This window comes from Rhea americana, unplaced genomic scaffold, assembly GCF_003343005.1.
Source record: "Rhea americana isolate MKP2758 unplaced genomic scaffold, rheAme1 scaffold_104, whole genome shotgun sequence".
NCBI lineage: Eukaryota > Metazoa > Chordata > Aves > Rheiformes > Rheidae > Rhea > Rhea americana.
In genome coordinates, this window is record NW_028185084.1 from 3,222,411 (window position 1) to 3,246,217 (window position 23,807).

At 44.6% G+C, this 23,807-nt stretch overlaps 1 long non-coding RNA gene across 4 annotated transcripts in view; it reads left to right on the forward strand.

Annotated features, from left to right (window-relative positions):
- Positions 1-23,807, forward strand: part of LOC146601364 (uncharacterized) — a 36,844-nt gene continuing 13,037 nt past the window's right edge. The window contains exons 1-4 of one of the 4 annotated variants that reach the window (XR_014896166.1): positions 1-52; positions 724-856; positions 17,350-17,379; positions 19,342-19,452. This is a non-coding gene — a long non-coding RNA (uncharacterized LOC146601364). Of the gene's footprint in view, positions 53-723; positions 857-17,349; positions 17,384-17,602; positions 17,894-19,341; positions 19,453-23,807 lie in introns of those variants that run through there. The other 3 variants (XR_014896172.1, XR_014896168.1, XR_014896167.1) reach the window with 3 other exon arrangements.

Consider the following 23,807-nt stretch of genomic DNA (forward strand, 5'->3'; position numbering starts at 1 on the left):
AACATCCAGCGGCTGCTGGAGGCGGCCGAGTACCTGGAGCGGAGGGAGCGAGGTAACGGGAGGAGGGGGCCGGGGCGGCAGCGTCCCCGGCGGGGCCGGGGCCGGGCCCGGGGGTCTCGGCCAGGGACAGACGGGCGCCAGCGAAGGGGGTCGGGGCAGGCGTTTCCTGCTGGGTGGCGATAAACGCCTGAGCCGCGAGGGGCTGAAGCGAGCGCTGACGGATCCTCCTCGCGGTCGTGATCGAGGTGGAAGATGCCCACAGAGGAGGGGAGATGGAGGTGAATGAGAGTCCTTGAAGGAAAAGCGTGGCTTGGCTTGAAGTTTCCCGCTGGACAGGAAGGATGGTGGAGCGAGGCCCTGGTTTCAGGGAGCCCTCGATGGCCCGGTGAAACACACCTGCTTTGCTCGGTACGGCTTGAACTAGGAGAGAGAGACAGGGCAATCTGTAGGCTGTTGTGTCTGCTTTGACGTTTTCAGGTACTGGAGATGTAGCGTCCTTCCTTCGAGGCTGGCAGAGCCCCTTCCTCTCTTTTCTCCACCTCCCAGTCACTTCCCTCTAAATGCATCACCAGTTGTTTTCCTGTGTGCTTGTGCCTCAGGGCCTCCCCACCTAGGCTGGTGGGTGAGCATGAGGCCTGCCGCTGCCTTTCTTTTTTTTAAATATTATTWTTTTTKTGTGTGTGAATTATCCTTTTCACACCCTGCCTGTTGATTCTTGCGCAGAGTGTGAACATGGCTATGCCTCGGCCTTTCCCTCAATTCCGAGCCCTGGACTACAAGACCCAAAGCCCACGCGGAGGCTGAGCCGGGCAAGGAAGCACAGCGGCGGTGGCAGCAGTGCGAGTATTGCCAACAGGTACGACCGGGGCAAGGAAGTGTGGGTGCAGGGCTGGATGGAAGGATGAAGCTAGAGAATAAAGCTGGAGACAGGGGAGAGAAACTTCCCTTCAGGAAAGCTGAGAGGAAGGAATCTGTACACACAAGTACAGCATCCCTTTGGGGTCCGTAGCGCTGGGAGAAAAGGGGACACGGAGGAGCTGTGTCTGGCACAGCTGACTCTCTGCCAAGGCTCATAGGCTGCAAAGGGAAGGGGAATAGGGAAGAGCTATTTGTAGAGTTTAGGGAAGACACGGGCAATAGCTGTTCTGTTAAATCTGTTAAAGGTGATGGTGTTTTTCCAGCCCAGAAGTTGCTGCATTAAGGGGCAGTGTGTGCACAGCTGGAGTGCTTTGGAGTGTAATGATAGGCACGATTTGAAGTAGAGAAATGATGCTTTAAAATGGGTCTCCTACAACAAACTGGGAGAGGGAGATGTCTGACTGCTGTATACAGTGTGTTTTGAGAATCAAGTCAGGAAACTGAAGCTGTGTTTCACTCTGCCTTTCAGGGCAGTGGGATTTCCCAGCTTTCTGAATGCTTAGCAATTGTTGAAATCCATGTTTTTGGCACTTTGTTATATTTCTTGGTTTGTCAGATTCAGGAGGTATGACTGGGTTAGGCCTGTCGCTCATTGCTGTGGTAGGATCTGCCTCCCCTTTCTAGCTTTTGCTTTCTTTTGCTCCTCTCTGTAGAACTRTGCAGACCTTGTTGAGACCTTGTATGGCAGAGAAACTTCAGAAATGCAAAGCATTAAAAAAGACAATTACAAACTTGCTTATAATGCAGCAAGGCTTGYGCAATCCATAAAATGGTGGCAAGTTGCTCAGGTGACAGAGCTTTCTTAAGGGCATTGGRAGGGGAACTGTGGTGTAGAGGCTTAGGGGAAAGGTGCCTTTTTTACTGTGATTCTGCTTCCCTGGTGTTTGATAATAAAGGTTATTTGAAGTGGTGTTAGGATATCTTGCTGTGGGGAAAGTTTTMTTCCTCAGGATCACCATATCTTGGGTTCTTTGTATGCTTCTTGTTTATATTTATATCCCTCTTTCTTCTACCCTCTCCTAATTTCAGGGTAGTTGTATTCCTTTCCAGTTTCTCATGAACCAACGTCCCAAATCCCAGGCAATTTGTGTTGGGAAATGACAGTAAATGCTGATCTGAGATCTGTTTTTTTTCCCCTCCTGGGTTTCTCACATATTATTTTTCCATCCCACACCTCTTTCTCTCAAAGGCCTTTGTCATGGCAACCTGCCCTTCTCCCGAGGAGGGCTGGAAACACATCCCCCTCAGGAGCTCCTCGGCACCGAATCCAGCAGCCTCTAGACTGGAGCATGATGCACGGCTCACTCGTCCCCGGGGCTGGGGTGCTTGGTGTGCAGCGCAGGCGCAGAGCCTGTGGGCATGGCTCTCGCGGGGTCCCGAGGCCCGCTCACTGTGCAGGTTGGCATGACAGGCTGAGTGTGTTGGGGGAGGAGGGGATGGGGAGACAACAGAGAAGCAGGATTGGTGCTTCTTAGCCKGACTTAAAATCTTTGTTACACAAGAAATACTGAAGGCCAGATTCCATCTATCAGTGTTGCCTYGTGCTCTTGCTTCGATCTCGGGAGGTGACCAGCCTTGGGTCCGTTCTAGCAAGGGGTTGGAGCTTTTTGATCAGGGAGCTCAGGCCTCRCACGCGCATCTGGTGATGGAAGTTTCTTTTAGCACCAGTGGTAGCAGCTTGCACTTGCTGTGGGAGATGGCAGGCCTTCCAGACGGCTGCAGTGCTGGGAAGTGACAACTGGGAAGTTCGGGGTGCCTCCAAATGCGCTGCAGTGTATTTTGTGTGATGCCAAGTACAGTGTTAGCCTTATTTAAAGGAGGGTCTGCRTCCTCCTTTCCTGTTAAAATCAAAGGGACAATTCAGTAAGTTCTGTTTAGTGAAGTTGTTTGAATGGACTTTGAATTAAAACATCTAGCAGTTCTTGAGGGACAAAATTGCATTTCATGTTTGGATGAGAGGTTCTCTTAAACTACTTCTGTTTCAAAATGTTTAACTACTGTAGAGAAATTATGCTTTTAGATATGGGATCCCGTAAAGGTTTTGTCATTAAACATTTTGTCATAAACTGTGCTGATGAGATGCAAAGTATTTACAAAGCCTAAGGTGCCCTTCATTTCATAGTCTAAATCCAGGTATTTTGTGTCAGCATTTGCAACCCAGACATTACAGCTACTGCTTCCCAACAAGTACGGTGCTGTCATGGCACAACTCCCCAGAAAGCTCCTAGAAAAAGGCAACATAGCTCTGGGTGGTGATGGTGGAGGAAGATCTTATTCTTAGAGAGGTAAAGACAGTCTTCCAGTACCTGCAAAATAACTTTTTTTGTTCTACTTTGAATAGGAGTGCACAGTTAGAAGAGAAAAAACYGTTTCTCTGGTTCAAATTGATAATGCATTTTTAAATAAGGATGTTTTGGCTCAGGTTGTCTCTTCCCTCCTTTGTCTCAGTGCTGCATCTGACAGCATGCAGACTGCTGCGGAGGGGAGCCCCTCTGAAGTCCTTGGGGCCTTACATTTTTACGTATGTATGGTATTTTGCATGGGTATTTTAAAGGCTTTTTGGATTACTGACTAATATTGCATGCTGTGGTGTAGATCCTGCATGCAGTTAAACATATGTGGTCTGCTGATTTTAGTCAGGGCTACTTAGGTACTGGAAGTTAGGCACCTGCAGAAACATGTAGAGAATTACAGTCATTATGACGTGGATTTCCTAGAAAACAAGAGAGACTTTTAAAAATACCCCATTTAACGTACAGATAAAAGCAAAAGGCAAAATTTAATTCCAATTTAATATAGATTGGCTCGTTGGTTTACTTTTTAATTTGGTTATGAATCTTGAAAAGGGTATTTTCTGTGGGGAGTGAGATAAAAATTAGCAGCACTTTTTTTTTAATGTACAGTATCACTTAGTCTTCTTCCTTCTGAAGACATTTGTGAGGCAGAAGCTGAGCTCTAAAAAAACTTGCTAGAGAAATGAAGTAGACCATGCTGGGAGTACAGCCCTGTGGGTACTTCAGCTGCGTTCACTGGTCCTGGAGACYTCTCTTGCGAATGCTGCATATGCAGTTCTGAACAGACTCCATTATTTGAAAGATTCATTGCAGTTAGGACTGCACTGGTTTGATGTTTATATGTTTTTGGAGAATAACTGAGAAGGCTTTTTAATCAATTTAGTTTGCTGTGCGAGCAGGAAATAAATAAACATCAGGGATACCAAATGATTCTCTCCTCGTCCCCCTAAATACAATCAATTTAATGAAGTTAAGATTTATATCAGAATCTGAAATTATATTACAATATTAGATTGTCATTTGTATTGCTTAGACTCCCAGGCATATGGAAAAGWGTGTTATTTTTCAGTCTGATCTCTGATCCTAGGGAAATGCCAGGCACCCTCCTAGTGATGCTAGGAGTCCACAGGTCTCCCAGGAGGTCTGTGCTRTTAAGGGCACTCAAAGAACCTATTACTCAGTTCCACGGGGAAGGTTTGATCTCTGTCCAGTTTCTTTTTCCTTTCATTTTTCCTCTCTCCCCACTATCCTCCCTTGTGTCTAAGGCTGCTTCCCAAGGGCCCTCAGCAACAAACCTTTCAGACATCTGCAGTCTGGCAGCAGGCAGCCTGTAGAGCTGGGAGTCAGCAGATCTTGCTACAATGGGTATGGTAAGGCATTTTGGACACCTGGTGTCTTCAAAATSCAGGTGTCTGTGTTTCTTTGCTCTTCTAACTGTCCTAGTGATGCATTTCCTCTTTTTTTTTCTATTGTAGATGCTTCTCCCAAGAGCCAGATGCCATTTAAAACTTCTTTTCAGCATTTACTGTCATTTCCCAACTTCTAAATTCTGTCATTTGGTTTTGTGCTGAATCTTCTTTGTAGCCAGTGAGCTTCTACCTTCATGACCTTTAAAGTTGTTGTTAGAGGGTGCAGGGGGGCTGCAACTACTGAAACTCTCAGGTACTGCTGCTTTTAAGCTTAGTTTGCACGCAGTGTCCCTGAGCAGGAATGGGGGCAGGTGGGTATGCAGAAGGTGCTTCTTGTGCCTCAGGTGATGGCTTCACGTGCCACAGGTTTGTAGACACGGGCGCAGAAGCTAAAAGGATGTGGCATGTGTAGCTGCAAGTACACCCTGGCTGTCTGGTGCACAAGAAAGTCTGACTTACCAGAAGAGCGTGAACCACTGCTGTGTGACTACCTCAGTCTGTGGAGGAGGAGGAAGGGCACTGGTGAACACTTGCTTACACCAAGTTTTAAATGTGTCTTTGCTGTTTGAGGAGCTTCACTGCCCCCCCATTGCCTCACCAGCTGAGTACCTGATGGTCTTTAATTCTTCCTGCAGCCTCTGGAGTTAGGACTCTGCCATACTTCCTGTTTTATTGGTGAAGAAGAGATACAAGGAGCCGAGTGGTTTGCCCATCTCATGTCAGAAGTCTATGAAAGAGGAAACTCTTATGTCAGCCAGAGTCACTCTACTTTTCTGCTTCAAGCACCCGCCCCTCTCCTTATATCTCCTTAGACAGCAAAGTCCTCAAGGCTTTTTGTTGACATCTTTGTTGTTTTCTAACCTCTCAGTGTGCTTGTTTCTGGATGATATTGTTTGTTTGTTTTGGGGCCTTTTTTAGCCACTTGCATTTGCATTGAATCACACCTTATTCCTTGTGGGAGTTGAGTTTTGACTCACTGTGTRTATGTGGGTTAGAATTTAGCCTTTGTGTAGTGCGTTGGGGTGGAGACTCTGCTTTCAGTCTCTGGTTTTGTAGTGCCATGGAGCGCTGTTTATGGCTCAAGACTTAGCTTTGCTTTGTATGATACAAACCGACATGTGTGATGCAGAGAGTAGATGGGATTTGCTGTGCCATGTTTTGATTTATACCACATTTTGATAATGTACAAACAGTGAGATTGCTATCTGTAATCATCATGCTTTTACCTGAGATTTTGTCCAGAATTAGTTGAATATGCTATTTGCCTTTCCAAGAAAGGAAAAGTGGACAAGGTTGAGTTGTTGTGTTAGAGCTGCTAAGAGAGTTTGGCCAGAAGTATYGCCTATAGTTAGGCGTGAGCATGGCTTCTCTCAGAAGAGGCGTAGTGGCAGTTGGATATTAGGCTAGGAAAATGGATTACTGGCTCATCCTCTTTCCTTAGCAAGGAATTTCTAATTGGCAAGATAAGCATAAAAAATTATACCTCTGTTTCTCCTTTATCGGAGAGGAACCGTGCTCAAGTCCCATGCTGCTAGTAATATCTGCATGTAATACAGGAGGGTGAACAGCCTTCCAGAGTTGTTTCTGGCTTGATTGCAGCATCAATTCAGGCTATAATCTAAAGACTGAGTACCATAAATGAACAAAGTCCTGAGTAACAGAGGAACTTCAAACTGTTGAATGCATGATGGGCAAAGCACCCCTTGTTGCAATCTCACTAGCTTTTGTAAGTTTGTACTTGAATGTGGTTGATGAGAGCAGCCTGGTCAACAGGGCTGTCTTGGCAAATAGCTCCATGAGGCCTCAGCCACATCCCTTCTGCTGATTTTATGTAATTTGCAGCAACATGATGTGCAAGTACAGGCAAGCGAGCCATAGTGACGCTGGAGTTTCTGAAACTGCCGGTTCCGAGTTGTGCCTTTCCTTGTCTGTGCTGATCTATATGAGAAGCTGAGATCCTGCCAGCGATTTGGGCAAAAAGTGTCCAGTGTAGATGAGGTTTTGAATGCAGCATCTTCTCAGCGATGTTTGGCTCTGCTGTACCACAACTGACAGGTTAGCGAGTGAAACACAGAAAGTGAGGGGGAACCCAGCAGAAGTCTTAAGAAGCATACATCCCACTCCCTAGAGAGGAATGAGGTCTCTGAAAGCACCCAAGTTTGGTATGGCACTTCCCGGTGGTGAACACTCTGTGTTCTCCTCTCTCATCCTGTTTATTTTACAGCCCTCCAAGTAGGAAGGCACCAGAATCGTGGTTCCTGTTTTCCCTTTGAATATTAGTAATATAAGCACACAAATATRGGGAGATCTCTGTGACAGGGAATCTGTGCAGGAGCTCACAATTCTGAGCTGAATTTACGTGTGGATACCTTCACTAGGTGTAAACATAATTTAGTCTCTTGAGACTGCCTTCATGTAAACCAGACGTGGGCCCAGCTGCTGATATTATCTGCAACTTTGCTATAATTCACTGTTGCAGCATCTGTATTCCATGAAGTGTTGCTCTCTGGTGAAGTGATTGTGATCCCTCTGTCCTCTCAGATTTGGGKGAAGTCTCTATAGGAATGTGCTATTTTGCAGCAGTGGGACTGTTAGGCAGGGTTCATGCTGTGTGYGGGGCAGCGCTGCCCGGGTCCATTTCTGTTATCATCACTCCCGATCAGCCAGCAGTGATTGCAGAGATGCTGATGCAGTGAGGAGAAACTGCAGATTTTGGTGCCAGGGTCTCTTGAAACATGAAGTTTACCAGCTGCTAGAGAGATCTGGTGTCCTGAGGTGATGGGGAGGATATTTGGGTGAAATACGGAATTGCTTTTCTAGTGTTTCTGCTAAGGAACATTGTATTCAGTGCACAGCTGATTCCTTGGTTTAATTAGTATTCCATATTTGTTACGCTTTTTTTCATCTCACCCTGCTTCGACGCTTGCTGTATCCACTTCTCTGTGTAATGACTCATTCATAACACATTCAGGGATTTGTCCTTGGTGGTCATTTAACCTGACCCCTTCGGTTAACAGAGACTTGGTTGTCACCTGTAGTGTTTTTGCCAGTGTCTTCTTCTCTGTCTATAGGTAAGACTGACATTTTCCTTTCTTGCTCTTGGTTGATCTTTCAAATACATTTCTCTTCCTGACCCAAGCAGTTCAGTCCATCTTTGCATATCATGCTGCTGAGTTAGTTGTCTTGTGTGTTGAAGCTGCTGCTGTTCATTATCTTCTGATCCTTCCTGACAAACTTCTGCATGAATTCAGAGCCTGGCTTCTGTTAGCTCTCTTCTTGAGAGAGTTGGCTCCTACTCCCTCCCCCTTTGCACCAACAAAGATAGGATTTGTTGTTGTTGACTGTTTTGYGCTCCCTTGATCAGAGGCTGTGGGTCTCTGGGGCTTTGCACTTGGCTGGCCTTTGCTTGGATCTCTTCGTTWCGAGACACTGTCTCGTTGATCAGCTTGGAGGGAACAGGCCTGCTTTTTCCATCCCTCTGGATATATTCCCATCTTTCATTTCTGTGCTGCCTCCTCCTGTACTTGCATTCTCTGTTCTGCATGTGATTGACTTCAGTTTTGCTGCTTTATGAATCCAGTTTGAAATAGTCTAGATGAATTTCAACATTATCTTAATTGCTTGCTATTATTTTGCTTACTCTCTAACTAGTAGGCATGTGGACTGAGAGCATTTCTCTTGCTTCGCATCTCTGCCTGCATCAGATACTTGATTATTTTATGAGCGCGTCTAGTTTATCTCCTTTCTTCAGTTACACCATTGAGAAAAGGGTATTAACTGAGTGCCAGAAGTCATGGGCAGGGAGAGGTGATATTGGGATGGCTGTTAAAACTGTAAGSCCAGTGGCCATTGCCATGTCACTTGGGCAGCCAGTTGTTTATAAAGCAAGACATGTTTATAGACATGGCAATGTGAAATAGCATCAGTTCTAGTTTGCCTTGAAAAGTGGGGCTGCAGAMTGCAGCTGCTTGTGAACTGTTTCGCAGGTAGATGGCCATCTGGGAGCAGCAGGAGGTAGCAACCTTGCTGCCTTTGTAGTGTTTGGTGCTGCTTGTGAGCCAGAACCGTAAGAACAGAATGAATCGGTGCACTTCCCTTTTCTCAGCATTCCTTTTTCATGGATCTATTTCCTAAATGCTAGACAGGTATGTCCTTGTAAACAGGATATAATCCTGGACATCAGGAAATTTGGGTTCTCTTCCTGATTTTATTACAGCCTGTGTAAGTCTCTGTACCTCAGTTTCCCTATTATAATATGTAGATAATTAAATTACTATACTTACCTCTTTTCAAATATACTTCCCCTCCGTGCATTTCCAGGCACAGTATTGCAGCAATATAGATGTAACATGAAAGATAACTAACAAACGTAAATAGAAGTGAGGAAAGTCTGGTCTGGCCCAGAGCCATGCAAAAGCCACCAGTTTCTTTTCAAACAAAGTGATTTGCAGCCAGGTGGCATTTACTGAAAAAGCCTCATTTTTCCCAGTGGATTTTAAGGTAGTTTCCTTAGGCCAGAAGGTKTGTGTTCCCCAAACAGACTGTTGCTTTGCAAATGACATTACTAAGACTATTTCTGGATATGACCATCTTCCTCTAAAGGGTAATGTTATGTGTGGGAGGAAGCATGGTATAGGGCAAAGGGCTGGCATGCCGGGTCCTTGGATCCATTCCTGAGCCTGCCACTGAAAGACTGTAAGATCCGGRTACGTCAGAAGATCTACATGGGTCCCACCATCTGTACGTTACAYGGTTCTCACCATCTGTACCTTAGGGTAATCCTGCTTTCAGGAAGCAGCATCAGTGTTCAGGAGCTTATGGCTATTTGAAAGAAAATGGGACTTAGGATCCTAGGGTGTCTTCAGTGGCTTTGAAAATTATTCACAGTGTCTTTACTTTCTTTCTATAAATCATTGGTGCTACCTTGYTGGCACCAGTAATTATCATACCTTACATTACACATTACATACATTATCTGGTGGCCCTTTGGAAGGSACTGAGGCCCTGACCTTGCACTGGGACTCTCGTGGAGCCTACTGAAATCAGTGGGGCAGGGTGCAGAAGCCACACACAGCCTCCTGCAGGGTCAGTTCCTACCCTTCTCTCTGATACACTTCAGTATTAAACAGAGGAAATTTTGTTAGCAGAGATACTGAGGTAGCAGGGGATGAATGGAGTTTGTGCATTGTTCCGTTTAAATATTCATTTTGCTTCAAATGATCTGTTTATGATGATTGTGTAGTGAGGTGTGCAGGGAGGTTGTCYTCCCCAAGCAGCACCTGAGAGAGATCCTAGGGTCAGCATACAGGTCATGTGAGTGCAAGTAAGCATCTGTATTTTGCTCTCCTCATTCTGTGCTTTCAACTTCTTCATTCATGTGGGGGAGCTTGGAAGTACTGTGGTAAATCCAGCTGATACTTTGCCTTATCAGGGGCTGAAAAACCATAATTTTGCTTTTTTTTTTTTTTTTTTTTGAATCAAGAACTTGTCTCTAAGTTCAGATTCCCTTGCATCAATATGTCATAGACAGGGATTTCTCCTTTCTGAAAAAAAAAACATTTCACTTTTTCTAACTTGTAAGAATCTGATTGAATTTGGCCAAAGTCTAAGTCATTACAGAAGCTGTCAACTGCTGCATGTTCAAGGGAGGCGAGCTAGAGTTTCTCTATCAAAATGGCTGAGATACAAAGGGTGACATGTTCATTTGGGAGGTATCTAATCTGCATGTACACCCTGCAGATGGTGAAATGTAAACCATTCTGATATGGTTTACTATGGATTGGGAAGGTAGGAGGTAGTTTCTGTAGGATCTTTACTCACTTGTCACAGAAGTTAGAAGGCTGATGATAAAGCAGTGAGTAGCCCTCTGGAGAACTCGTTTTGCTCCTTACCCCTCCCAGCAATCCAATGTGAACACTTTGCAAGTCACTTTAAGCCCAGCTTGTCATCGTAGACCCCAAAATAGCCCATTCTTYATGTTGTGACTTTTTTCCAAGGTGTGAGCCTGGGCTTTGAGTTGCACAAATGCTGACAATGCACAGCTGCAGGGAGCATCAGTAGAATCAGTGCTTTGAACCTGTAAAGTGACCCAGAAAACCAGGCCCTTGGGGTCTTCCTTGAGGCACCCAGAGGGACAAGAAACTGCAACTCTGACTTCTCTGTGTTTCAGCTACCCACTTGGAAAACAAGGATGTCTGACAATAAACATGTTTGTGAACTGCCTAGCCGCTGCTCTCCGTGGGACTGTAGAAAAGCCTTTAAGGAAACCACTGGTTCTGTATTCAGAGCAGGGCTTGGCTTGACGCCACGCATTGAACAATGAGGAGAAAACAAAATATTGAATAGCTGCTTGTTCAGCAAACCCAGTTCCTCTTGGCCGTGCAGGGCCCTGGGTGAGTGAGTGTGTGTGGTGGAACAGTTTCCCCTTAGCACTTGGGCTAGGACCAGCCTCAGCATAGGGGTTTCGGGTGGTATAAGAGAAGGAGCAGGAGAGCTGCACAGGGCTCCCAGCTGGTAGGGCAGGCAAGGAAGCCGGCTGGGAGCTCCTTTGCAGGCCCCAGAGCACAGCAGTGAATACAGAACCATTTTCTTGCTGTTCAGAGTCTGGCTTGGAAAACCCTTCCCCTGCAGAGCGCTGCTTTTTGCAGCTAATTGGGGTGTCTCTCTGGCTGCAGGGTGAGAAGCCATGTTTTGGTAGAGCTCAGCTYTGGGACTGTGAGGCTCATGGTGCTAAGTGAGGAAGAGGAGTCTTCCTGCTACCTCCTCCCTTGTGTTGAAAAAGCAGAACATGCGGCACCAGCCTGGAGCTCTGTCTGGGGCTGTTGCTGCAATTCCTTCTCCACCTGAAGGTTATGCCTGATGTGTCTATCAGATGAGTTTTTTCAGTAAAATAGTATTCCTTGGCTCTGTGCTCCTTCCTTAGAGTGTTCTCTGGCGCCTCATACCGTGATGTCTGACTATAGAGTTGGCTCTCTTAGCTGGGCAGGGCACAAGGGATGGTTTAGAGTTCGAGGGTTTTTTATTCGCTTTCCCACTTACAGCTTGCATTGATTATGTAATTTCTCCTTTTGGAYCCAAGAATCAGATGGCACAAATATTCCTATTAGATGTCTTTCTGGGATGCCTGAGAACAGCAAGCCACTGATGCGGTTCTTATCCTGGGATTTAGAGAACCTAAGTTCAGTGCTTTGCTGTACCGCAGGCTCTTGTGTGACATTGGGAAAATCAGTTAGCTTTTCTGTACATTGCTGTCRTGTCCCACCCCAGCAGAAAAAGTCATGGGGAATAGTTCATTTCAGAGATCTGCAAAAAGAAATAATGAGATGCAGGTACCAAACTAAGAGGAACTGTGTAAATACTGGAGATGGCTTTGAAGACATTTAATTCTTTAAGAGTTGCGTGCAGTCTGCCTTTTAAAGTTAGTGTCTTTGAGTGTTGCAGGAGGCTTTCAGGACAGTGTAGAAGCGCTGGGGTAGATGACTTGCTGCGGTCACTGTGAACCATACGGAGGAACTCCTTCTCCTTGTCAGGAGCTGAAACGGTCTGTGGGGCCATTTCTCCTTTCTCAAAGATGAATAAACAGGAACAGATGCCAATGCGCTTGCGTCCCCTTCTCTGCTGGAGACTGAGAATGTGAACTTCAGAGAGGGATTGGCTTGATCCTGGGAAAACAGCTTTGATCAGAGTCTTGGGAGGAATCTGATACCATGTCAGTCTGAGTGACAGAAAAACTAGCCAGAGTTCGGGGCCAGGTTAATCTGGTGCATCTCCATTGACGTCAGTGAGAAGGTGAAACATAGCCTGTTTTGTCTCCTCAGTTCAGCTCCTTGTGATGAAGCATTTGCTGTGGACCTCAAGGCCAGACTGTGTGTGAGGGTCTGGAGATAATAATGACTAAGAAAACTTTTGGCCGTAGTGTTACTTGCAAGGAAATGTTTTGTTAGATTCCCTAAGCGAGGCTGAGGTGAGCCTGTAGTTGGACTGGAAGCTGGTATTTGCAAAGAGCATAAGGGTGTAGCAGAAGGACATGTGCTCCAACTGTGCCATCTCCCGTTCAGCTGCATCCTGCTCTTGACTATACAAGCTGTTGGCAGCATGAATAAGCTGCTGAGTTCCCAAAACTCCACGCAGTCTTCCAGGACCCGGGGTCCTGGGCCTCCTGGAAGTGAGGTGGGTTCATAGTACCCCTGGAAACTCCATCCTTGAGTGTCTCCATCTTGACAGAAAGACTTGACTCTTGCACAGCAGCTATCTAATAATGGTTTGTCTTACTACTGGGCTGAAGATCTCACCTACTGCAGCTGGTGGAGCTTTTCCGTGGACTCCTCGGGTTATGCTGTGTGCCCTTGATTTTGTAGACATGTTGTGGTGTTGATCTGCTGTTTGAAACACTGGCGGAATGCTGGGATTCTTTAGCCGGTAGATTTGGTTTTGTTCACACAGGTCAGTCAGTTGCTTTAAAACTGAAAAATCATCCTTCCTTTTCATTTCTTTTGTCATTTTATTTGGCAGTTTCCAATAGGAGTCATTTTTGAAGAAGAAAAAGGAGAGACCAGTAGCTTAATTCTGTTTTTCCCAGAGGGTTTTGGGTTGGGGAATGGAAGAAGGCATTTTCTGGAGGGGAATTTGATGGTGAGGTAGATGGATGTCAACAGAAGCAGAAGGTAGGAAAGGTCTGAAAAATGAAGGAGGTTGGTGTGGTTATCCATAAGCAGCAGGGGTAGCTGCTACCTGGACAGTGTAAGGTAAGACAGACAACTGTTGGGCTAGATGGATGGTCTTACTGCTTTGCTAAACGCAGTTACGGTAATCATGCATTAGTTTTCACTAGCTGATGGAGTATTTCTTTCAAGATTAATCTCTTACTAGAGCAGAGTGGGGTGAGTGAGTTATGGGTCTGGTTTGGAGGACGTGCACCGGCTTTGTGTTGCTGTTGAGGACAGGTATTTGAAGAGCTGATTTTCCCCCTGCCCTGGTATCTTGTAGCAGGGGTGGCCAGCAGCACCGCCTGAGCCACAGGTACCTCTGGTGTGATGGAGATGCAGCTCTCAGAGTCCTAAGTCTGGATCCAGAGGCAGTGCTSGATCCAGGCAAGAGGGCAGACAGGTCAAAGGAGATGCCAGGGTCACTGGGTATAAATGCCACCTATGTATGAGGTTGGACAAAGACACTTGGTTGTTGCCTTTTCTTTTTGTTGGCTCACCTGTGCCTCTGGGAAAGTTTGGCAGCCCCTGCCCTGGCATGAGGGATTTTATTTAAATAAAGAAAATGATATATTATTTACAATGTCTCATTCACTGAGGGAATTCAGTGCAGCTTATTGTTTTGGGGACACCTTGTTACAAGGTTGGATAGCAAGAATCAGAGTAAGAGATGCAAAGAGGTTGTTGCATCTGACCTAAAATTAGAGTGACTGACAATTGCTGCTCTGCRTGTTTCTTATTATTTTGTATGCGGTTTCAGATATCTGGAAAAAAGAGATAYAAACTTTAGTTTCTCTTCTTTCAGCTTCATGTTTTTTAAAATCGTGATGGGGCTTGCTTGTGGCTTTTGTTGCTGTTTTCCTCGCTCCTATAGGTTAAGCTTCTAAAGCTTGCTCTTGATCTCTTGCTGAGCTGTTTTCAAAACGCATTCATCAGGATTCTCCTCCTTACGTAATATTTCTTAAATTTTTAGGGACTGTTACCAGTTTGGATGCTTTCTTTTTAAAGAACTGACTGCTGTAGAAATCTGGCTTTTAAAAGAGAACCGTGCAGTTTGTGCTGAGCTGCCTTTCACTTGGGGCTGAGGTTTCAAACAGGGGCAGGTTGGAGGCAGGGCCAGTACCTACGCTTGGGCTTTGTTTTCCTCTCTGAACCTGCCTGTACCTGCGTAGCYGTGGCTGCAGCTCTGTGAGCAGAGGCAAGGTCTGGCTTGCTCTGGCTGGCTGGCAGCAGGGATATGAACTCCTCTGGTCTGTGCTCCRCAGCTGTGTCCTTATGTTACTGCGTGACCCAGGCTGTGAGTGACCACCAAGGGCAGCAAAGCAACATTTCAGTGAAGGCACCAATTCCATGCTGTTGTAAATGCAAAATGTTACAATAAACCCTGAAAAGTTCCTCAAGTTCCTTACAGCCATGGTGTCCATCAAAAAGCTGGTGATACGCTGCAAGGATGGAGCTGTGAGTTCGGTGTGGGGATACTGTCTAAGTTCTCAGGTGGTGAGACCATCTTAGTTGAAAAGGTCCAGTTAAAATTTGATTCTGTGACTATTCAAGAGCTTTTTTTCTGAATGAAGGATCAATAGAGGTTCCTGTATTTTGGGTTTTTTTTATATACTGCACTGACAGCACTATCCTTGTTTAACTCCAAATAAATCTTAGTAACATGTGCAACCCAAAGACAAGAGGACAAAATTAATCTCTTGATCAGGAACTACAAAAAGCGAAATGAATTATGAACAGAAGATGGAGGGTTTTTTCTGTGCCCATTGCCAAAGCTAAGGGAAACTGCCAGAGAAAATGTAAGTTAGAGAATTGGAGGGGAGAGGGGGACTTCCCCACACACACATTTAGATGAAAAGAAGACTTAAAGCTTTTCCAAATATCCTCAGTAAGACTAAGGGAAGCAGAGACAATAGACATAGCATTCCCATAGGATTCATTTGACATTGCTGAGATTCTTCTGTTTGCATGCAGTCACGGTGAGAAAGTGTTTGGGGGGTTTGTTTTTTGTTTTTAATTTGCCACTGATATGGTTAAAAGTCACAGTATGAATTTCCTGACTTGGTGAAAAGCCTATGACCCCTCTCAATTGTGGTGTTCATCAGAAAGAAGATAGGTAATAGAGTCTCCTGTGTGGGAGGAGTAGGGAGAACCTGCTGTTTTAATTTTGTTCACAGCAGTGGGCCAAACTTTGTTCTTGCAGTGCTGGCCTTCATAATTGGCTCGATATAATAAAGGAATTTAAGCCATTGCATATCTCTGGCTTTATAGCTGCTAATGGAATAGCCAAGAAAAGTGTAAAGTCTCCTGCAGGAACATGAGGTAAATAAGATCAATAACCCTGTTCCAAAGAACATACGGGCTGTGGTTTTAAGGGGGCCTTGGCTCAGCCTCTGGAGAGCTGATTTCCACCCAGTTGCATTCAAGTTGCCCGGACGAATGGATTTTACCTGTTTAGACCCCGTGGAGGATGTGGTTTTGATCTGGGGAGATTTTTCTGGACTAAATGTGGGTTATGTTTGTGTCTGATTCCTCCAGTGTTCTTGGGGAGGGGGAATGGAAGGATTTGCTTGGGAGTTTCCTCTTGAGGAGTTTGGTTATAGTGTACTTTGCCTTCAAGGAACCCCRTATCCCCTTGCATAGTGGACACTGCACAGACATACAGTAAAGTTTGGGGGATTTTTTTCCCCGCTGGTTGCCTGCAGCACTCAGCCATGGCTAGCTAAGACTCATTTGCGTTGTTTTTTGCAGACGTCTGCGGTTTATTTGTCATCTTCACTGAGGTTCCAACACCTGTTAAGCACTCCTCCTCCCTTTTTTGGAGAAGCATTTAATTATTACAGGGTTTCCCTTGGAGCACATCCTTCATTCAGTTCCCTAATTGTAGAATTCTCTGCGGGATTCTCCAGATGGGGGATAGAGGATAATCTTCTCAGAGCTCCGGAAGAAATGTGATGCCAAATTACAGAAAATAGATCCTTTTTATTAAGCTCTCGGGCTCCTTTTACACTTATTTTAAGGTGACCTTCTGTTAAAGAGACAGGTTGGATAAATAGCTATCCTTTTAAAATAATCCTTGACAACTCTACCTGGGTTACTAATAACATTGTTAGATTAGCAATCCTGAAAGGATTTAAATTTCTTTTTGCTTTCATCACAGAGACTGGGAAAATGGACTTGTCTTTTTTCCTCTTTATTTGTAGTTGGTCTCATTTTCAACTGTGAGCTCTGAGTTACGGAGCGCGGGCAGTGTATTTGGCGTGGTGGGCAGGTATAGAGGCAAACTCCCCTCCTTTGTCACAGTGCCACTTTATGGGTCACTTCCTCGGCAGCAAGCTTGTGTTGTGGCAGTGCCATTTCGGTCCCTGAGGGGTTTCTGGGCATCCTAAAAGTGCTCCTCGTCCCTGCTGATGTTTGCAGATGTGGCAGTTTGTGAACATCCCRTTTCATGCCTAAATGCTGGGCATATCTGCAGTTCTACTAAGTTTGGTACATCTACGATGTGGCCACCAAATTATTCCAGGCCTTGTCCTCACAGAGCTGTTTAAGTTGGGAGATCCCTGAGTATTTTGTGTACATTAATTAAGGCTTCATGAGCTCCTGTGTTGGGAGATGATATCTGTGTTTTCACGAGGTAGATGGAAAAACTGAAGTGCAAAGAAATGCAGCTGCAGTCCTGTATTGAATTGGGAGCAGAGCTGGAAATACAATGTGAAAATGGTTGAGTCTGGTSCCCCGTGCTAATCATTGCTTCTCTTAGGGATTTTCTGCCCCTTTCATTCTCTAGGGAACATTTACTGTGACACCAGGACGAGTACTGGCTTTGCACACAGCTAGTAAATACAGACTTAGGATGGGAGGAATCTCTTGTCACCAGGGAGAGAAAGATGATTATAGCTATATATTTTAATATATGTAGTTGGTTGGCTTTATGTTGAAATGCAGGGATGTTTACAGCTTGCACTGACTGGAATTCTGTGCTGGGAGGTCAAAGGTGACTAATCCAAATTTTTGTTTATCTTCCAGGTCTACGCACAACGAACTAGAAAAGAACCGGTAAGTAGCTAATGAGCTGAATWCTAAGAAATGCAAGCCTAGTGAGTGTAATGTGCTTTAGCGTTACACATGCAGGTATCATTTGATCAGCTTAGACAGCCATGACTGACCACAATGCATCAGGTAGTTTAAAAGTCGGGGGAAGATGCAAAAAGATCTGAAAAAGAAGCCTTATTTTTTTTTTCCTCCTTCTCTCTCTCTTTCTCTCTGTCTCTCTGAAAAGGCAAGAAGTGACCCAGTTTTGGGACTAATCTGTATGCAGAGTAAACGCTGTTCTTCTCCTGACATAGTGAAATCTGATTGGGGCACTTCCCATACATGAGGTTGCTACGGGATCRGGTTTCTTGGGCCCTTAGTACCTGCTACCATGAACTGGAGGGCAGAGCCCTGTGCTCCCCACCCTCTCCCTCCCACCCGTTTGCAGGACTGTAATAATCTCTGYGGTGCAGAAGAAAATACCATTGTGTGAGGGCTCTGACGTCTGGCTGACAGCACTCCCATGAAGAGTTTCTCTTCTAACCTGTTCTAGGGTTGAGCCTRTCTATCCTTCAGTCTGGATGGAGTTTTAGCAAGCCTTGCAGTTTTGTTACTTGGCTAGCGCTGCTATGTGACTCCACCCTTTTGTAACAGGAGTTGAGGTAAGATAAATACCATTGAGACAAGGGGAGCTCGTTCACACACAGATCAGATTATAGCCTTCCATTCAGGATGCTATGGCTATAGCTAAGGTTGTGTAAGGGTTTCCCTTATAAATTTAYCTTGGTTTTTCTGTGCCATTTTTGGTTTGGGTTTTGTGTCTGTGTCTGTGGGTGCAGCTGCTCTAGGAAGAAACCCCCAGGATGAGCAAACTGAGTCTGGATAGGTTGATTGCCCCCTCTTGCCTCTTAGCAGCCATCATTTAGCAGGGCACGAGCGCTCTGTAATGGTGGCCAAGGATTCACAAAGGCTTCCGGGAAGTGTGGATCTCCTTTCAGACAAGGCCTTCCCATGTAGCTTCAAGGGAGACGGAGCTGGGTACCTCATGGGGCATGTTGCCCTCTGTTTACCCCACATCTGYGCCCTTTATATTGGGAAGCAGCTTTGCCTTTGCATTGCATTCGTGGGTTCTTCATGACTATACCTGTGTCTCCTGGTAGCTGTAAGGGTCTGCAGAGCTGCCATGGTCCTGTCTCTCTGGAGTGACRCAGGAAGGCTTTTCATTTGAGTTCTGTTTCTCTCTTGCCCCACTGAGCCTCRACCTTTCCCAGTTCCAGGCCTAGCTGTGTTGAGAAGTGCTGGCCCCTTGGTTTTTCAGTGCTCTCTGCAGCCTTATTTACCAATGACAGAAAGAATAATGCAGTGCTTGGGTCTGACCCAGAACTGAGGGTGTTTTTTTTTTTTTTTTTTTCTCCATGACAACAGTAGACCGTTGCTAATTTTCAATGTGCTTATTTGCATATCTAATTGTTACTGCAAACGCTGCTTGCCCTCAGTGCAGCTTCAGAGCAGAGCTGTCCCTGCTGTCCCTGTCTTTCCCTTTTCCACCGTGGTCCTATCACACTGGCCAAACCTGCATGCCGCTGACCACCTTTTTCCACCCTCAGCCTTGGGGGCAGGYGGGAAGTTTTAGGCTGTCTGTGGCTGAGACCTGAGCGGCCAGCGTTACGCAGTTACAATCCGGCTAAAGGCAGTAGGATTGGTGGGTAGGAATGGGTTAGGATCTGCCTGATACCTGCTGTGTGTATGAGCTGAGGTAGTTTTTGCTTCGGTTTCCTGTCTTTAACTGAGGACAGTAATACTGCCTGGGGTGGGGGTATCTTTGTTGTATGTTACTAGTGAGAGCAGTGTTGTTAACTTCAGCTTACGCAACCTTTTTTTCTGAATGTGGACAAGACATTTAGCTCCATTGCTCAGCTACAGAATTTATCATCTTGTTCCCCGTTGGTGTAATACCATCTTTGTTTTCCTCTTCTTCCACCTTAGTTGCACTCCCCAGTCCCCATCTGCTCCCGATTGAAGACGTCTAACCATCAGCCTTCTCAGCAAGGGCTTTCCTAGAAGGCTTCCCATTCCCAAGTCACTGTTCCAGGTCTGTGCCTCAGACATGGTTTTACAAGCCCTTGGTTTTCGTCTTTCTGGGAAAGGCTCGCGTTTGATCACCCTGGGTAGTCTGCACAGAAGAAACTTCTGTGTCTGGGATCTTTGGTCAGGAGCCTTCGGCTTCTTGTTTGGGCATTGCCGGTCCGCTAGTGCCGATGTGCGTGGCTGATCAGGCCGCAGTATCTGCAGACCTAGATGGACCCTGCAGTGGCTCTGCTGGGTTTGCGGTGCTTATTACMCGTAATCAGACAGTGAGTTTCATACTAGAAGTATTTATTTTCAAACTCAGTACTAGTGTTTTCTGAGTGAATAGGATTGCTTCCCGGTCAGATTTTCACTGTATTTTATTTGCTGTGTCGTTAAGTTTGTCAGTGTCTCCAGACTTGACTGTGGCAAAGATAAAAGCCCTGATACTAATGGCTTTGTTGCTGGCAGGTGCTCATTTTTCCCTATTCTTTGAGATTATTCCTTTTGAATCTCACTGTTATCTCCATTATTAACACACACTATAATTTTCAAAATTGTCCACTATTAGATCTCTGACTCTTTTTTTTTTCTCCTTCTGTATGCCAGCAGCAGTCGTCTTATGTTCAGTTAAATTTTAACTCATTCAGCAATTACACAGAGCTGCTTCGAGCAATAACAAGGGAACAGTAGAAAATGTTCTTCTCCTTCCTTTTGAATATGCAATTTAACTTGGACTCAATTATGTTTGTATGCATTAAGATTAGGAATCCCGTACCTGTTTGATGTCCAAAAGCAGCTAAAAATAYATAAAAATAAATTAAAGCAACATTGTAAGCTCCAGTCCATTTCTTAGTCTTGAAATATTTCATAAACAATGATTCTGGTAAAGAAATGCTTGATTTGTTACCTAATAACAACTGTAATATTAAAGTGACTTCTCTTTCTGCTTTGTTTTGGTTTCTTATCCGAAGAGATTGCCGTGACATTTATAGAAGTGGCTTTGTTTGATTTATAAAAGATTAAAGTTAATTTATAGTTATTATCTGTGATTAATCTGCATGTTGGAAAATTGTTTGTGTTTGCTGCTTGATGAGTGTGTGTTTCAGTTTATCTCTGCTGCCCAGGATGAGTCATAGCTTGCATTTAAACATGAAACCAGTTTTCTGCTTCTGATAAGCTGTAAGACATAACTAATGCAATAATTTTTAGTTCTTTAATATGCCAAGCAAAAAAATGTAGTTCTTAAGCAAGAACCCATCATTTGTCTGAAAGAAAACGCTATAGAGCAAGTGACTAAAAGTGAACTCCAATAGAAAAACGTTTTCTCAAAAATACTGAAAAGTTCAGGCTTAGGTGAAATTGTGCACATATATGCGTGTGGACATGTAGTTTTATGCACAGTGGAGTGTTTAAAGGTAGCAGCATTAACTGTCTTTGTGAACCAGATGCTGGCTGCTTTTGGAAGGATGTGGTCAGTGTGGTAGTAAAAGCACGTACACAGCATTGAGATGACTTTCCTGCTCGTTTGTGAAGTGGCAATTTTGGTAGACCAACGTGGCGTTATTGTCTGTCAGAAAGGTTATATCCCCTGACAGAGCAAGAAAGATATTTATAAAGTTATTGATTAGGTTTTCATAATATTTCTGTTTCTTTATATCCTAGACTGATCGTTTGTTTTTGATGATGACTGTTAGATTGCAGAGCTGCAGTGGGTGCAAGCTAGGTATGTGTACACTAGAAAGCCTTTAGATGAGAGATGTTGTTTAAGTACTAAAGCARTATAAAAAATAATAGTGGTCAGAGATAATCAGGTAGGAAAATCACCTGTTTGTTGCTTAGGAGGGTCTTTTGGTTTGTTTGTTTAGGTTTTTTAGTGTATAAAGAAGTCTCCCCAGCAGTGTGGTGCTGGTGTTTTTTTAGTTTTGATTTATCTTACAAGACTGTGTGTGAGTGGATTACTCTTGGGACTGTAATACAGCAAAAAGAAGGAAAATGAAGCAAAGTAATTGGGTAACGAATGAGTTATTAGGGCAGGCTTTCCTTCTGATAACAGTAGTGCCGCTTAAACAACAGACAGATTTGAGGACAGGGAAGAAGCCTTGGGGGGAAGTACTGAAATCAAAATTATCTGAAAAATCTCACTAGTTTTGTAGCTTTCCAAAAAATACCTAGTTTAAAAGGGGGGGAGGGGGCAAAACAAATTTTAAGAAGGACAAAACTAATTCTACACCAAATGGCTGGAAGAATTATGTTTAAGGCAAAAGCATAGAGTAAAGTGGTATAAGATCCTTTCTCTTCAATGTCTTCTGAGTTGATCAAAAACAGTGAAGAAGAAGAACAKGTAGCAGTACTGTGGTCCTGACCCCTGTCAGGATCTCCTGTATCTTGTGTGATTCCCTGTACTTTCTTCCTGTAACAGGAGAGGCTCAKTTAATGGCAGAGTGTTTCTCCAAAATGTTCCCTTCTTCAGAGCTGACTGTTATGCTAAGCTGTGTATTTAAGGTAGCAGGAGAGAGAAAGGAGAAGCCTTGCTGAACATTTAGGAGAAAGCCCTGACCTGGCTCGGTACCCACTGGAACACGTGGCTTTCTCAGTCTCTGCAGCAATTACGTAATGCAGTTCTGTTTCGCTAGAACAGGAGCTTGCGGGTGTCTGTATTAGCAAAATGCAGGAGAAGGAGGGGAAGGCACCGAGCTACAGACCACAGTGCGTTTAAATAGTTCTGGTATTAAGCGGTGCAGACATGCTGTCGAGGCTGGAAAGATAGAGGGAAGGGAAAGTGTAGTAAATCCCCACTGCCCTGAATAAACACAGATGATTCTGTTTTTGTTGTGGTATATATACTTGCCAAGGCAACCTGATCAGTATTTGCCTTGAACCAACTGATCGTTGTGGTGGTAAGTTTAGTATTGTTTATCAGGAAAGCTGGAACAAGAAATTAAGCCAAGAAACCATCCTATCTAAATTTCATTTGTTCTCTAGAGTCAGCTTTGTTTTCATGTTAACTTCGTGTTGCAGATGTTGACAGTATGTATTGTTTTCCTCATTAATAAAACTCGGAAGCTGTGGAGTTCCCTGCGGCAGCCAAACCATGGCCAATACGGCTGAGCATGCATCTTCCTTTGACACATCCAAAGGTCAGAGCGTGCCCTGATTCAACATGCTCCTTTTGGGAGCTGTGGTTAAATCCTCCTGTCTCAGTGGCCGACACGGAGCAGGAGCTGGAGGTAGATAACTGTCTTGGACTCTGGAGCTTGGATGACAAATATGACCATTTACAGCTGGGACCAACATTTTTTAGCAATGTTGAAACAAGTGCCTGAAACATGATAGTTTGGGGGTGAGACCGAGGTAACGACTATGCTGCTCTGCCCCCTCCTGCTTAATGTGAAGGGTGAAGTCTGTGGGGCTATATCTTGGGATTGATTTAGCATAATTTGTGGAGTAAAGCTATCAGAGAGATACTGATTTTGTGCATGTTCAGTTTTATTGCAGTTATTTCTTCATGTTGCTCTGGGAACTCACCAGTCCGATGTTGTAAAATGCGGATGAGGTCTCTTTGGCTGACCACTGCACTTGTTCATGAGATATGTGCCCTTGTAAGTGAATCAAAATGCCACTTCTGCACAATCTAAAATCAGTGAAGACTTTGTTTCATATTGGCTACAACAGAACATTTTGAACTCTGAGTGAAGCAGCTCAAAGGGGATGGTTAGTTTCCATGCCAAATTCTGAAGGAAACAAAATGATCTTCATTTTGTTGGWAGTCCATCAGCACTGCTCATACTGGAATTTCTAGTTTTGGGTTAATAAGTACCTTCTTTCCTTTCTTCTGCCAGATCTCCCCACCTCCCCTATGAATCCAGTAGCAATGGGAGAAGGAAAAAAAAAAAAGGAACAATACTGTTACTTTGGATAATTTGTCTCAAAGCGAAGTGGTTTTGTTTGAGCAATATTGCACAACATTTTAGACATACTCACTGATGTATTTTCCTCCCATGATATAGAAACAGGTGTCAACACTGTCTACTTGGGCTTGCCATGAGAATCTGTTCTTCTTCCTTTTGCCTCCCAGAAGGGAGACATTAGAGGTTACCCGCATGTTGGAAAGAAACCTGCTGTAGAGCTAGGACTCCCAACTTGCTGGCTGAATTCTCATATTTGAAGTCCTATACTTAAAATTTCCAGAGTAGTGAATAGAACTGGTATCAAGTGGTGCCTTACTGGTTATTTGCTGCTGTAAGGGAGCTAGGAGATGGTGTGGTAACTACTGTGCATGTATTACGAAAGCAGTCACCTGTATTTAGGTGGTATCTAATTTGAAGTGACCATTGCCAACTTTCGTTCTTGGGTCTCTTCCCAAACTTGCATCTTCAAATTTC